This window comes from Cynocephalus volans, chromosome 8 (genome assembly GCF_027409185.1).
Source record: "Cynocephalus volans isolate mCynVol1 chromosome 8, mCynVol1.pri, whole genome shotgun sequence".
In the NCBI taxonomy this organism is placed as follows: domain Eukaryota; kingdom Metazoa; phylum Chordata; class Mammalia; order Dermoptera; family Cynocephalidae; genus Cynocephalus; species Cynocephalus volans.
The window spans coordinates 84,988,727-85,004,097 of record NC_084467.1 but is presented as its reverse complement, the minus strand read 5'-3'; the positions used below and the strand labels follow the sequence as shown (position 1 = coordinate 85,004,097).

Below are 15,371 nucleotides of genomic sequence, written 5' to 3'. Positions count from 1 at the left end.
ACATGATTAGGTCCCATAATCAAAAGCTTTGAGAAACTACCTCAATTTTTTACAAACAAACTAATGCTACAGCAGCTAGACTTTCTCATAAACATTCTGTGAATCTTTCATCCCAATAGTCCTTTATTCATTCAGATAACTCAGGTCTTTAGAAAATCAGAACTTCATACTGGTAAGTCAATCATCATCTTCATTATCATTAAAATTAAAGTTAGGGACATAGTTCAGCAACTAAAAAAACAATGATAGCAAAAGCAAAATCTATAGACCCAGAAATTTATTTTTGCCAAAATATAGAATAATGTCCTAAAATCCTTTAGAGAAAAGGTTATAAATTCATGTTTGGAAACTGCACAGTTGTTCAAACTAGCCAGTAACATTTTAGCTACTTTGAAATTGTGTGTATTAGTAAACAGAAAGGACATTGTTGGGAGGGAGGGGAGAGGGGGGAGAGGAGGGAGGAAGGGAGGTTTCGGTAATGGGCCACAATAATCAACCACATTGTATATCGACAAAATAAAATTTAAAAAAATAAGAAAATGTGTGCATTTACAAAAATATGTGTAAATAGACTAATATTAAACTAGCTAAATCAACTGTTTTGCCTATTTTAAGTATGTGTATATTTATATACATGCACATTAACATTTAAAAATAGCTAAATCAATACTGGCTGATTTAAACAATCAGTACAAAGAAGTTGAATGAAACCATCAAAATGAAAAAAATGTATAAGGGAGATAACAATTTATCAAAATATTGCAGAAAGTCCAAAAAATCCAAATCAACCATAAACTATATGCTATTTTGAGTTTAAACTCATAATAAGCTGTAATTCAACAAACATAAAAATGGTAAACAAAAAAAGAGCCAACGACATACATTACTGGTTTACTATTATCAACAATAAAAAAGTTTCCTAGATTTCTTTGTTTTCGTAACAAGTATACAACATGGTGTCAAGAAAAAGGGCTCTGAAGCTGTTTCTATTTATTAGCTATGTAATTGTACTTAATCATTTAAGACTTAAATTCTTCATTTGTAGAACAGTGATAGCATCTACCATCACAGCCCTTACATGATAATAACAGATAGCAATTACAAGGCAAAGTGCTCAGCCCACATCAGTAGAATTCACTCTAATATTCCCAAGCGTCAATCAAGCTCAATGTCTGTACATACTGGCTGACAAATAAGTGAATGAATGTTGATTATTAACATTAACAATTGCTACATATATTTTGGCCCTTGTTCTTGGATCAAGTAACTGTAGTCAAGTTACTCTGTACATAAAAGCAAAGATGGCCCCCCACCATAGGATGGGGGAGTTTCTTACAGAGTGAATAAAATAAGCCCTTCCATAAATTAACGTTAACTTCAGATCACATATTCTAAAAGTGTTAAAAAAAAAAAAAAAAAAAGCCTGAAGAAACCTTTAATGTTTTACTCACCTGAACAAAATTTATAACCCCTTAGAAGATCTTCAATGTCTTATTTCCTTAGTTCTCAAAAACACTTTGACTCCAGTAGTTTTCAGAAGTATATTTTACCTCTTTTCAAATGTATATTATCAGTTTATTCTTCAGATGTTTGCTTACTTATCAAAATCTTTCCACCCCAGTGGATCACAAGTAATTCTAGAAGATGATGGGTGGGGAATCTTGGGTGTACTCAAGTATAAAAGAAAGCCTCTAATTCTGACTTACGGTGTGTGGGAAGCTCCCCTCTTCCTCCTTGCAATGCCTCTTTATGCACAAAAAAGTCTTTTTAATTTTTTAGAAATTTTCTATCTGTAGTCTTTTTTCTTCCTCAAGTGATTTCATATCTGCTGTTAGGAGAACAGATCCAACAGCCTTCATAACTGAGTCAGAAGAATTAATATCAAATTATTTGCAATTTAGGGCCGACCCCGTGGCGCACTCGAGAGAGTGCGGCGCTAGGAGTACAGCAGCGCTCCCGCCGCAGGTTCGGATCCTATATAAGGATGGCCGGTGCACTCACTGGCTGAGCGCAGTGCGGCTGGTCACAAAAATGACAAAAAATAAAAAAAAATTTAAAAAAAATTATTTGCAATTTTGATTTACAAAAATTACTGGAGTATTTTTATAAATTACATTTTTTTTTCCCCAAAAGATGACCGGTAAGGGGATCTTAACCCTTGACTTGGTGTTGTCAGCACCACGCTCAGCCAGTGAGCGAACCGGCCATCCCTATATGGGATCCGAACCCGGGGCCTTGGTGTTATCAGCACCGCACTCTCCCGAGTGAGCCACGAGCCGGCCCTATAAATTACATTTTTATAAAAAGGCAATTATATTTGCCTTTCCACTGAGTAAAAAGCTTACCATCAGTATACTCAAAAGAAATGATTCTGCAGTACTGATAAACATTAACATTACCACATTGACTGATGGAACAATTTTACTTGAAATATCTCAGCCTTGTTGTTTAACATGGAATATACACAAAATGAATGAATCAATGGTAGTGAGTGATGGCTGTTTCATGTTAGTGGCTGTTGAAAAAAATCAAATTAGTGGTACTTAAACTTGGAATCAAAATCTCTATTAAGAATATATGCTTTTTAAGAAATTTAATTAAGATAAATGTCAACTGATCTTAGATTCAACTATAAAAAGAAATTAAATGTTAAGATTGCATTGGTGTCTCTTGTTAAATCTGATCACAGAAACTTTTCCTCCTGTGCAGTATCAATGACCATTTCAAGAAAAACTAGCATCCCAAATAAACAATTAGGAAAATGGTGATATAGGAAGATATAATTTATATGTCTACCAGAGAAAGAAATAAATTTTAGAAAGAAAAAAAAAAAAGGTAAGTGCAAAAGTAAGTACAGATTGGGCCGGCCCGTGGCTCACTCGGTAGAGTGTGGTGCTGATAACACCAAGGCCCCGGGTTCGGATCCCATATAGGGACGGCCGGTTAGCTCAATGGGTGAGCGTGGTGCTGACAACACCAAGTCAAGGGTTAAGATCCCCTTACAGGTCATCTTTAAAAAAAAAAAGTAAGTACAAATTAAAGGCCATGTGGCATTCATTCCAAATGATACAAATTTCCTGTTTTTCCTTCTCACAGCTATAGATATTCTGTTCATCATAATAGTCCCATCCAACTACCACTTATCATTCCCAGTTGGAAGAGCTGCTAGAGTTGCCAGGAAGGCAAGCATGAACTGAAGGCTGAGGTTTACAAAAGTTCATGGGCTCTGTTAGGCTTCAGAACTGAGAGCTGACCAAACATTTTCTCCCCTAGAGATATAAACCTAGAGAAACATGACAGAAAGACATGGGCCAAGGACATGAATATCAAGTTCCTGAGGGAAACTAGAATCTCAAAGAAGGAAAGCACCCACTCATATGAGTGAGTATTCCTTGTCTCCTTAAACACGGAGGTGCTACAAAGAAGACGAATAGGTGAACTGAGTGCTACATATTACTATTAGAGGCTGGGAAAGCACTATTTCAAGCTGGTAAAGCACTATCTCATGCAACCAATAAAAATACAGAAAATTACAATACACTGAAGAAGATCAATAGACTCAAAAGCTGATTTCTTAAAAAAACAAGACAATAAAATAGACAAACCTCCAGGAAGAAAATCAAGGGGGAAAAAAAGGGGACAGCATAATTATACTAGGGCACTTAAAAAGTTTGTAAAAAAATAGAATTGAAAGATAATGTGAGTCTTTCCAAGAATTTTTGAAGTACCCTTGTATAGCATTAGACCCCACAGCCAAGAACAAAAGCCTAGGGATTAATGAAGCCACCTGATGAAAGAATACCTTATAGTACAGATTTATACCAGCACGACTTTCACTTGCGGGAGAGAAATAAACTTCTAGTCCATTTATGCCACTATGTTCTGCATTTTGTTCTAGCAGCTTTGCCTTTACCCTAAGATATATATACCAGTAACATGGGGCAGGAGGAAGACGCTGCAGATTTTAATGTAACTGACTATCTCCGTAAGGGCAAAAAATGAAACTGGATTCCTATCCAATAAAATACACAAACAAAGAAGTAATTTTCTGATACAGACAAATATAAAAAGAAAAACTTACTTAAATTTTAGAAGAAAACATATTAAGATATCTTTATGAACTCTGGTTACGTATGAACTTTTTAACTTAAGACGCAAGAAAACTAAACATATAAAAAAATACTGATAAATTCTACCACAAAGTGGCCACAAAATCTATGTGTAAGAAACTGCTTTACATCAGTTGAAAACCTAAAAACTACGATTAGAGATTGCTTTAAAGATTTCCAACAATCAACATGGAAGATGTCCAGAAGAAAAAGGGAAAAATTAAAATACATAGATAAAGAATGGGATCATATAAATAATTTTTAAGTAGGATGCAAAAAAAACTTGTGGCCATATTAAAACTCTTTACATTAAAATTAATAACTTCTATTCATCAAAAGTCAGCATACAGAAGTAACAAAGCAAGCTACAAACTGGGAAAAAATACCACCAACACAAACAACAAATAATCAGTAACCATGATGCATTTTAAAAACTACAAAATCAATTAAATAATGAACTCAAATTTTTATTATGCAAAAGACACAAACAGGCATTCCATAGAATTTCACAAAAGAGAAGCACTAATGGCCATAAACATTAAAAAAAAAAAAAAAAGATATGAGATATAACACCTCCTTACTTATCAGGGAAATACAAAGAAAGAACAAAAAAGACAACACACATCACACTGGCAAAAATTAAGAAGTTAATTACTTAACAAATATGCACTATTGGTGAGAACATAAATTGAAGCAATATACTAGAAAACAATTTAGTACTATCTTATAAAGTTTAACATACTCTACACCCTAGTAATATATACCGTGAGATATACACTCTCAAAAACTCTTGCATAAATGCACCAAGAAACAAACATGTTCATAGCAACACTGTTCCTAAAGTCAAAAACTTTTTGTTTTTTCGTGTGTTTTTTTTTTTCCTTTGAGGATGGCTTAGAGGGGGATCCAAACCCTTGACCTTGGTGTTACAACACCATGTTCTAACCAACTGAACTAAGCAGCCAGCACTAAAAACCCAATGTGTAGCAACCCAAATGTCAAGGAAAATAGATAAATTGGCTATTTTCACAGAAAAGTACTTCACAGCAATGGGTATTATACTACACACAAACATATGGCTAATTACTAAAATCATTATTGAATTAAATCACAAGTCACAGGAAACATTATACGGTTACACCATTTTCCTAAAACTCAAATATAATACAAAACTAAATATATTTTTGTTGTTTAGATGACAAAACCATATAGGAAAGAATAAGACAAAATTCATTGCAGTCGCTACCCATGGCAGACTAAGAAGGAATATATAAAAAAAAGAGCATATAGGTATACAGAAAATTGGTAACATTCAAGTTTTTGTTTGAGTGGCAGATTCATGGTGTTCATTTTTCTTATATTTCATAATTTTCTCACAAATAACTCTTAATGAATATAACAAAAGATTCTAGGGAGAAAACAATAAATAAGGGCAGGGTGACTGACATTTTATCACCCAAAATGGGAAACTTCTGTGACTGCTAATAACAATTACACTTGAGAAGAGATACAATGACAATAAGAAACCTAAGTAAAAAAGAATAATAATCAGAAGTTTAAATAAGAGACTCAAGTAAAATCAGACATGTATTACTCATATTTATCAAAACTTAGTACGATGGATCCACTATCAAGTAGAAATAGTAAAAGAGTTTGATCAAACTATAATCAAAATGGTAGATTAATATCACACTAATTATTTCACAAGCAACATACACAAAAAATGAGGATAACAATGAACTTAAGACATACATATAAAGCCAATATTACTACCTACAAAAAAGACATTATGTTCTTTTAAAGACTCTGAAGTAATTTTTAATATTTACTGGAATGAAGCATGCTACATGACATTTCTCACAAATAAAGCTATCCCTAGATGTGGTTGTTTTCCTTCCCAATCTTTAGTCACCAAGATGAGACCTGAAGAGCTAATCAAACAACTCTGTCTCATATTGTGGTCATCTCTTCTACTTACTGAATAAGACTTTTAAAAATACTTATTGCATATTTTAATATATTGAAAGAAAAAACTTTCTTTCTTTTTTTTTTTTTTTTAAAGATGACCGGTAAGGGGATCTTAACCCTTGACTTGGTGTTGTCAGCACCATGCTCACCCAATGAGCTAACCGGCAATCCCTATATGGGATCCGAACCCGGGGCCTTGGTGTTATCAGCACCGCGCTCTCCCAAGTGAGCCACGGGCCGGCCCAAAAGAAAAAACTTTCTCCCTGGATAACTCCTGTTGATATTTCTTTAAAAAAAAAATGAAATATTAACTTAGAAAATTCAAAGTTTACCCATTCTATTTAAGCGTCCGTGAAAATCACAATAAATTCCATAAGGAACTTGCAGAGACTACAATATACGGTGAAAACAATAAGATGTTTTAAAGAAAAGGGTAGACTTTGCCCTTGGCAGGAGAGGCTGCCTCATTTACATGCAACAGCTTTGAAGTACTGAGCAGGAAAAGAACTGTTTCTTAGCTGCAAAAGCGAGTCTCTAAACAGGGAACACGGTGCCGGGGCTGCTGTTGACGCTGCCAGGATCCGGAGGCCGGGGCCGTGCTGAAGGTGGCCAGCTGCCCTATTCAGGATTCGAGGTTTCAGGTCGGCAGAAAAGAAGATTCCTGGGAGCGCCCAGGACCGAGTGAGCAGCCCAAGGCGGCGGCGGCCAAGAACAGGGACGGTGACGACGCAGAGGCAGAGAGGGAGCCGCCCAACCCGGCAGAGTCCTGTGAGTGACCCCCGGCCCGGCCCTGCTCGGGGGGCGGATGCCTGCCCGGCTACCGCCTGCCCCACCGGGCCAATCAATGGCCACGGGGCTGCCTCCATTTTCTCAGATGGTGGCGGCTCCGGCCCGGGTTGGCCAAGCCTGTCCTCCTCGCCCGGCTCGGCTCCTCACTGAGCCCTCCCACTAGCTTGGCCCGGCGCAGGGCCTCCAGGGGCCTGCGGGCCAGCCTCCCCTCCCACTCACTCCGCGGTCCTCTGGCGGGGCTGGTGGTGTGGGGCGTCCCTGGCCAGCATCGGGAGGTCAAGGAAGTATGGGCTAGGCCGACTGTCACTCCACCTCACCCTGGGCTCCGGCCCCCGGTAAACTTCCTGTTACCGGGAGGCAGATACCATCTCTGCAGCCACCAGTTCGGAAAAATGCCTAACCGATTTCTGGTTAGGAATAGTGGGGTCGGAGAGTTCCCGAGTTCGCTTGAACTTGCCGGAGAGCTGACTGCGGGCGGGCACCGGACTCGATCCACGCCGGGGGGATTCAAAGGTGAACCGTGTTCTGCAGGCTCCTCCCACGAGGAGCTCACGCTCTGGTGTGGGAGATAAGACAAGTACACAAATAACCGTGATACCAGGAGGAAGGTGATAAGTCCTGAGAAAGATCTACACAGTGCTACAAAGGCACCCAGAGAGACCGGTCCTCGGTGCCTAGCAGAAACCTGGTAGACTTCCTGGGTGAGGCGGTGCCAAGCAGGGTCTTGAAGGCCCAGCTGATAGGGGATGCAGAAGAAACGACCCAGCCCAGCCCAGTGTGCACAGAGCGGGGAGAAGTCCGGCCAGGGAGGCGGAGACTCGACAGAAACCACACATCTTGTGGGGTCGCCACTGCGTGATCCAACAGCCCAGGCCAGACCGCACGGAACAGGGAGAAGTCCTGCACAGGAAGTGGAAGCTCAGCAGAGACCACACACCCTGCGGTACCACCCCGTGATCCAGCAGCCCAGCAGAGTCCAAGGTCCAAGACCCTGGCAACCACACACACCACACACACAAGGCACTAGAGGCCAACTGAGCAGTCATAGAGGTAGCCATACCAAATTGGCAACCACAGCAACATCTTAGTTAGTCAACAGTCTCAAACCGGTGGACTGTGAAACCCCCTGCCACAATGAATAAACATTAACAAAAAGATGCCAGAAATACAAAAAATCAAGAAAGTACACCACCAAAAGTTAATAAATCTCAAACTATAGATCCTATAGAAAAAGAAGCCCTTGAAATGACTGACAAGGAATTTTGAGTGGTAATTCTAAGGAAACTGAATGAGGTACAAGAAAACTCAGCTAGACATCATGATGAAATGAGGAAAAGTATACAGGACCTGAAAGAGGAAATGTACAAGGAAATCAATGCCCTGAAAAAAAATGTAGCAGAACTTCCTGAACTGAAGAAGTTATTCAGCGAAACAAAAAACACAACGGAGAGTTTAACCAGCAGGCTTGTCGAAGTTGAAGAGACAACCTCTGACCTTGAAGATGGGCTGTTTGAAATAACACAAGCAGACAAAAATAAGAAAAAAGAATCAAAGGCATTGAAGAAAATCTGAGAGAGATATCAGACAATCTTAAGTGCTCAAATATCCGAGTCATGGGTATCCCAGAAGGGGAGGAAAGCAGAGATTGGACTGAAAACGTATTCAACAAAATAGTGGCAGAAAACTTCCCAGGTATAGGAAAAAATCACAGATCTTCAGATCCAGGAAGCTCAATGATCTCCAAATGTATTCAACCCAAAAACGCCCTCTCTAAGACATGTTATAGTCAAACTGACAAAACTCAGAGACAAAGAGAGAATCTTAAAAGCTGAAAGAGAGAATCGTCAAATCACCTATAAGGGAGCCCCAATCAGGCTAACATCAGACTTTTCATCACAAACCCTAAAAGCTAGAAAAGAATGGGATGATATATTCAAAATACTAAAAGACAAAGATTGTCAGCCAAGAATACTCTACCCAGCAAGGCTATCCTTCCAAAATGAAGGGCAAATAGTATATTTCTCAGACAAACAAAAACTGTGGGAGTTCACTACCACATGACCACCCTTACAAGAAATCCTCAAGGGAGTACTGGGTTTGGTTCCTGAAAAATAACTACCACTGCCAAAAAAACCCACGAAAAATCAAAACCCACTAGTATAATAAAAATGGCATTCATGAACAGAAAACAAGCAAACAAAAACGCTATCTACAACCTAAGGAACCAACAAACACAGAAACCAAACAGTAAATCAGAAAGCAAGGAACAAAAGACACCTAAGACAACCAAACAACCAATAAAATGCTAGGAATAAATCAACAATTTTCAATAACAACTCTTAATGTAAAAGGCTTAAATTCCCCAATTAAAAGACACAGACTGGCTGACTGGATTAAAAAGGAGGACTCAACTATATGCTGCCTACAAGAGACCCACCTCACCCATAAAGATTCACACAGACTAAGAGTGAAAGAATGGAAAAAGATTTACCATGCAAACAGAAAAGAAAAACGAGCTGGAGTAGCTATTCTTATATCTGACAAAGTAGACTTTAAACTAAAAAAAATAAAAAGAGACAATGAGGGACACTACTTAATGATAAAAGGACTGAACAATCAAGACGACATAACAATCATAAATATGTACGCACCCAATGTTGGAGCAGCCAGATTTATAAAACAAACTCTATTAGACCTAAAGAAGGAAATAGACACTAATACCATAATAGCAGGGGACCTGAACACCCCACTGTCAATATTAGACAGATCATCTAGGCAAAGAATCAGTAGAGAAACACAAGATCTAAACAAGACTCTAGACCAATTGGAATTGGCAGATATCTACAGAACATTCCATCCAACAACCTCAGAATATTCATTCTTCTCATCAGCACATGGATCATTCTCCAGGATAGATCATATATTAGGTCACAAATCAAGTCTCAATAAATTCAAAAAAATTGGAATTGTCCCATATATTTTCTCAGAAAACAATGGATTAAAACTAGAAATTAATAACAAATGAAACTCTGGAAACTATACAAACACATGGAAATTAAACAGCATTCTACTTATGACATATGGGTCCAAGAAGAAATCAAGCAGGAAATCAAAAAATTTATTGAAACTAATGAAAATAATGATACATCATACCAAAACCTGTGGGATATTGCAAAAGCAGCATTAAGGGGGAAATTTATTGCATTAAATGCTCACCTCAGAAGAATGGAAAGATGGCAAGTGAACAACCTAACACTTCACCTTAAAGAACTAGAAAAACAAGAACAATCCAAACCTAAAGTTAGCTGACGGAAAGAAATTATTAAGATCAGAGCAGAACTTAATGAAATTGAAACCCAAAAAACAATACAAAAGATCAATGAATCAAAGTTGGTTTTTTGAAAAGAAATAAAATTGACAAACCGGTAGCATGGCTAACAAAAAAAAGAAGAGAGAAGATTCAAATAACAAAAATTAGAAATGAAAAAGACGATATTACAACTGATTCATATGAAATACACAGAATCATTCGAGACTACTATAAACAACTATACGCCAACAAATTTGAAAATCTGGAGGAAATGGATAAATTTCTGGACACACACAAGCTCCCAAAACTGAACCATGAAGACGTGGAAAATTTGAACAGACCAATAAAAATGAAGGAGATTGAAGCTGTTATCAGAAGGCTCCCAACAAAGAAAAGCCCAGGAGCAGATGGAGTCACAGCAGAATTTTACCAAACATTCGGAGGAATTGACACCAATTCTTTACAAACTATTCCAAAAGACTGAAACAGACACAAATCTCCCAAACTCATTCTATGAAGCAAACATCATCCTGATACCAAAACCAGGTAAAGATATAACCCAAAAAGAAAACTACAGGCCGATATCCTTGATCAATATAGATGCAAAAATCCTCACTAAAATACTAGCAAACAGAATACAGCAACACATACGTAAAATTATTCACCACAATCAAGTGGGATCCATCCCAGGATGCAAGGTTGGTTCAACATACGCAAATCAATAAATGTGATACACCGTATTAATAAACTCAAACACAAGGACCATATGATCATTTCTATAGATGCTGAGAAAGCATTTGATCAAATTCAGCACTCATTCATGACAAAGACCCTCTATAAGTCAGGTATAGAGGGAAAGTGTCCCAACATAATTATAAAGCCATATATGACAAACCCACTGCCAATATCATCCTGAATGGGGAAAAGCTGAAAGCTTTTCCTTTAAGAACAGGAACTAGACAAGGATGCCCACTCCCACCACTCCTATTCAACATAGTGTTGGAAGTACTAGCCAGAGCAGTCAGAGAAGAGAAGGCAATAAAGGGCATCCAGATTGGAAAAAATGAAGTCAAACTGTTCCTGTTTGCAGATGACATGATCCTATATATCGAACAGCCTAAAACCTCTACAAAAAAACTCTTGGAATTGATAAATGATTTCAGCACAGTAGCAGGATACAAAATCAACACACAAAAATCAGTAGCATTTCTTTTCTCCATTAGTGAACATGCAGAACGAGAAATCAAGAAAGCCTGCCCATTTACAATAGCCACCAAAAATATAAAATACTTAGGAATTGAGTTAACCAAGGAGGTGAAAAATCTCTATAATGAGAACTACTAACCACTGCTGAGAGAAATTAGAGAAGTTACAAGAAGATGGAAAGATATCCCATGCTCTTGGATTGGAAGAATCAACATAGTGAAAATGTCCATACCAACCAAAGTGATATACAAATTCAATGCAATCCCTATCAAAATTCCAAAGACATTTTTCTCAGAAATGGAAAGAACTATCCAGACATTTATATGGAATAATAAAAGACCACACGTAGCCAAAGCAATGCTGAGCAAAAAAAAAAAAAGCTGGAGGCATAACACTACTTGACTTTAAGCTATACTACAAAGCTATAATAACGAAAACAGTATGGTACTGGCATAAAAACAGACACACTGATCAATGGAATAGAATAGAGAATCCAGAAATCAACCCACACACTTACTGCCATCTGATCTTTGACAAAGGCACCAAGCCTATTCACTGGGGAAGGGACTGCCTCTTCAGCAAATGGTGCTGGGATAACTGGATATCCATATGCAGGAGAATAAAACTAGACCCATACCTCTCACCATATACTAAAATCAACTCTAAATGGATTAAGGATTTAAATATACACCCTGAAACAATAAAACTTTGGAAAGAAAACATAGGAGAAACACTTCAGGAAATAGGACTAGACGCAGACTTCATGAATATGACCCCAAAAGCACAGGCAACCAAAGGAAAAATAAACAAATGGGATTATATCAAACTAAAAAGCTTCTGCACAGCAAAAGAAACAACAATTAACAGAGTTAAAAGACAACCAACAGAGTGGGAGAAAATATTTGCAAAATATACATCTGACAAAGGATTAATATCAAGAATATATAAGGAACTCAAACAACTTTACAAGAAGAAAACAAGCAACCCAATTAAAAAATGGGCAAAAGAGCTAAGTAGGCATTTCTCTAAGGAAGATATACAAATGGCCAACAGACATATGAAAAAATGTTCAACATCACTCAGCATCCGGGAAATGCAAATCAAAACCACATTGAGATACCATCTAACCCCAGTTAGGATGGCTAAAATCCAAAAGACTATGAACGATAAATGCCGGCGAGGTTGCAGAGAAAAAGGAACTCTCATACATTGTTGGTGGGACTGCAAAATGGTGCAGCCTCTATGGAAAATGGTATGGAGGTTCCTCAAAGAATTGCAGATAGATCTACCATATGACCCAGCTATCCCACTGCTGGGAATATACCCAGAGGAATGGAAATCATCAAGTCGAAGGTATACCTGTTCCCCAATGTTCATCGCAGCACTCTTTACAATAGCCAAGAGTTGGAACCAGCCCAAATGTCCATCATCAGATGAGTGGATACGGAAAATGTGGTACATCTACACAATGGAATACTACTCAGTTATAAAAACGAATGAAATACTGCCATTTGCAACAACATGGATGGACCTTGAGAAAATTATATTAAGTGAAATGAGTCAGGCACAGAAAGAGAAAGACCACATGTTCTCACTTATTGGTGGGAGCTAAAAATTAATATATAAATTCACACACACACACACACACACACACACAGAAAAAAAAAACCGGGGGGTGGGGGGAGAAGATATAACAACCACAATTACTTGAAGTTGATACGACAAGGAAACAGAAAGGACATTGTTGGGGGGCAGGGAGGAGAGGGAGGAAGAAGGGAGGTTTTGGTAAGGGGCAACAATAATCAACCACAATGTATATCGACAAAATAAAATTTTAAAAAAAAAGGAAAGAAAAGGGCAGAGAAAAGAAAAATAAAATAAAATTCATTTGTTTTAGTTTAATCACATAAAATTTTGAAATAATTCATAGATAACAAAAAGGGAATGTAAACCTTAAATACAGACTTATAAAAACTTAGGGGGAAAAAAGACCAGTCACTATAGAAAACCAGGCAAGAGTTAAGAATAGGTCTCAGTATATGCAATAGAAATTATCCTTAAACTGATCAGTTTAATCTTGCTCACAGTAAGACAAACATAAATTAAAACTGAATTCAGATGCTATCTCACCTATCAGACTGGCAAAACCCCAAACTTTTGACAATATACTCTTTTCGGCAGGCTATGGACAAACAGGCACCCATACTTTCCTGGTGTGATAGCGAAATACAATCCCTACACCAAAAAGAATTTATCAATAAGTAGTAAAGTTACATTCACATTTATGCACCGATTTCACCTCTAGGAGTTTATTGTAAAGACATACTGGCATTTTTTTATACTGGCAAAATTACATATGCACAAAACTATTCGCTATAATTTATAATAACAAAAGACTGGGGGAAAGAGCAAACATCTGCAAAGTACCATGCCACAGTAGAAAGAAATGAGAAAAATTTCCATATACAGCTATGGAGTAATCTCCAGGATATATTTATTATAAAGTAAAAATGCTAAGATATAAACCATTGTATACAATGAGCTACCTTTTATCTAAGGTTGTGGAGGGGTGAGGGTAGGAAGAAATTCTCATTTAATCACACCAAATAAAAGAGGAATAAATTAAAAATTAATGGAAATAGACACCTATAAGGGGAGAGATAAAACAAAGTAGAGAAGACAGAAGCGGAAGACTAGACCTCTCTGAATGTAGCTTGTTTTATAGTTTTAACTTTGGAAAATTTATTTAAAAGTGAAAAAAGTCCCTAAAAGTTAAAAAGAAAATAAAACAAACTTATCAACTTGGTAGCAGAATCACACAGAGAATTATTTCAATAAATTTAAAAATTATATAATTGTACTAAACACTCTTTATGGAATATACTTTAAGGATAGAAATAACTACAAAGACATTTAAAACTACATTGAATAATTGCAATGTTAGCAATGTTGCTTTTAAAAATACTAGTATTCGTATGTTTGTAATAATGTTAACAAGCAAGATTTTTCAGTGTACAAGGTATATAAATCTAAAATCAGAAAAGTAAAAACTGTAACCTTAAATACGAATTGGAAATAACTAATGAACTCATAATGTATTTCTACCTTTTTCCTAACTCTGTTCAGTGAAAATTGTTAACTCTGTCCACCTAAAGGGCCTTGAAGCACTAACCACCTAAGAGTAATTAGCACTTTGGCACCCCCATTATTGTGGTCTCTAAGGACCATTTCCCACAAACAAAAACCAGGACTTTTTAAAGATATGGCTGATTATAAGTCTGAAGCAAGAAATGATACTTTGAGCAAGTATTAAAGCTGCTGGTGTTATGAGCTTCCACTGGCCCAAGAGACAACAATTTAACTACCTGTGATATTTTGATATGGATATTTTGGTTTCTGTCCACAGTTCCCTGATTTTTCTAACCTTCCCCAGCCTTTCTGTCTTAAGAGTTGGTCATAAAGAAATTCTCTGACCTACCTTATGAGCTGTAGATCGATCATAAGACCTCCATTTCATAAGGGGTCCCACCCCATACCCAGGAGGAAGAAATGCTGCACAGAGAGGCAAAGAACTGGAACAAACAGGCCTTGGAGATTTTCTCCACCCAGCCTATAAGCATTAGATCACACCCTTTTTGTACAATCATATTTCTACACGTTGCCCATCACTCAAATCATTCAATAATGCCTACATAATGAACCTTCCATAAAAACCCAAGAACACAGGGTTCCGAGAGCTTATGGATAGCTGAACACGTGGAGGTTCCTGGAGGCAACTGGTGAGGGCATGGAAGTTCTGTGGCTCTTCTCCCATACCTCACCCCATGCATCTCTACATCTCTATCCTTTGTAATGCCCTTTATGACAAACTGGTAAACATAAGCACGTGTTTCCCTGAGTTCTGTGAGCTGCACAAGCAAACTAATTAAACCCAAGGAGAGGGTTGTGGGAATGCTGATTTACATCTAGTTGGTCCATCGGCCTGGACT

General features: G+C 37.5%; 1 protein-coding gene across 4 annotated transcripts in view; it reads right to left on the bottom strand.

Annotated features, from left to right (window-relative positions):
- PTBP2 (polypyrimidine tract binding protein 2) overlaps positions 1-15,371 on the bottom strand; it is an 82,273-nt gene that overhangs the window by 48,509 nt on the left and 18,393 nt on the right. The window lies entirely within an intron of this gene.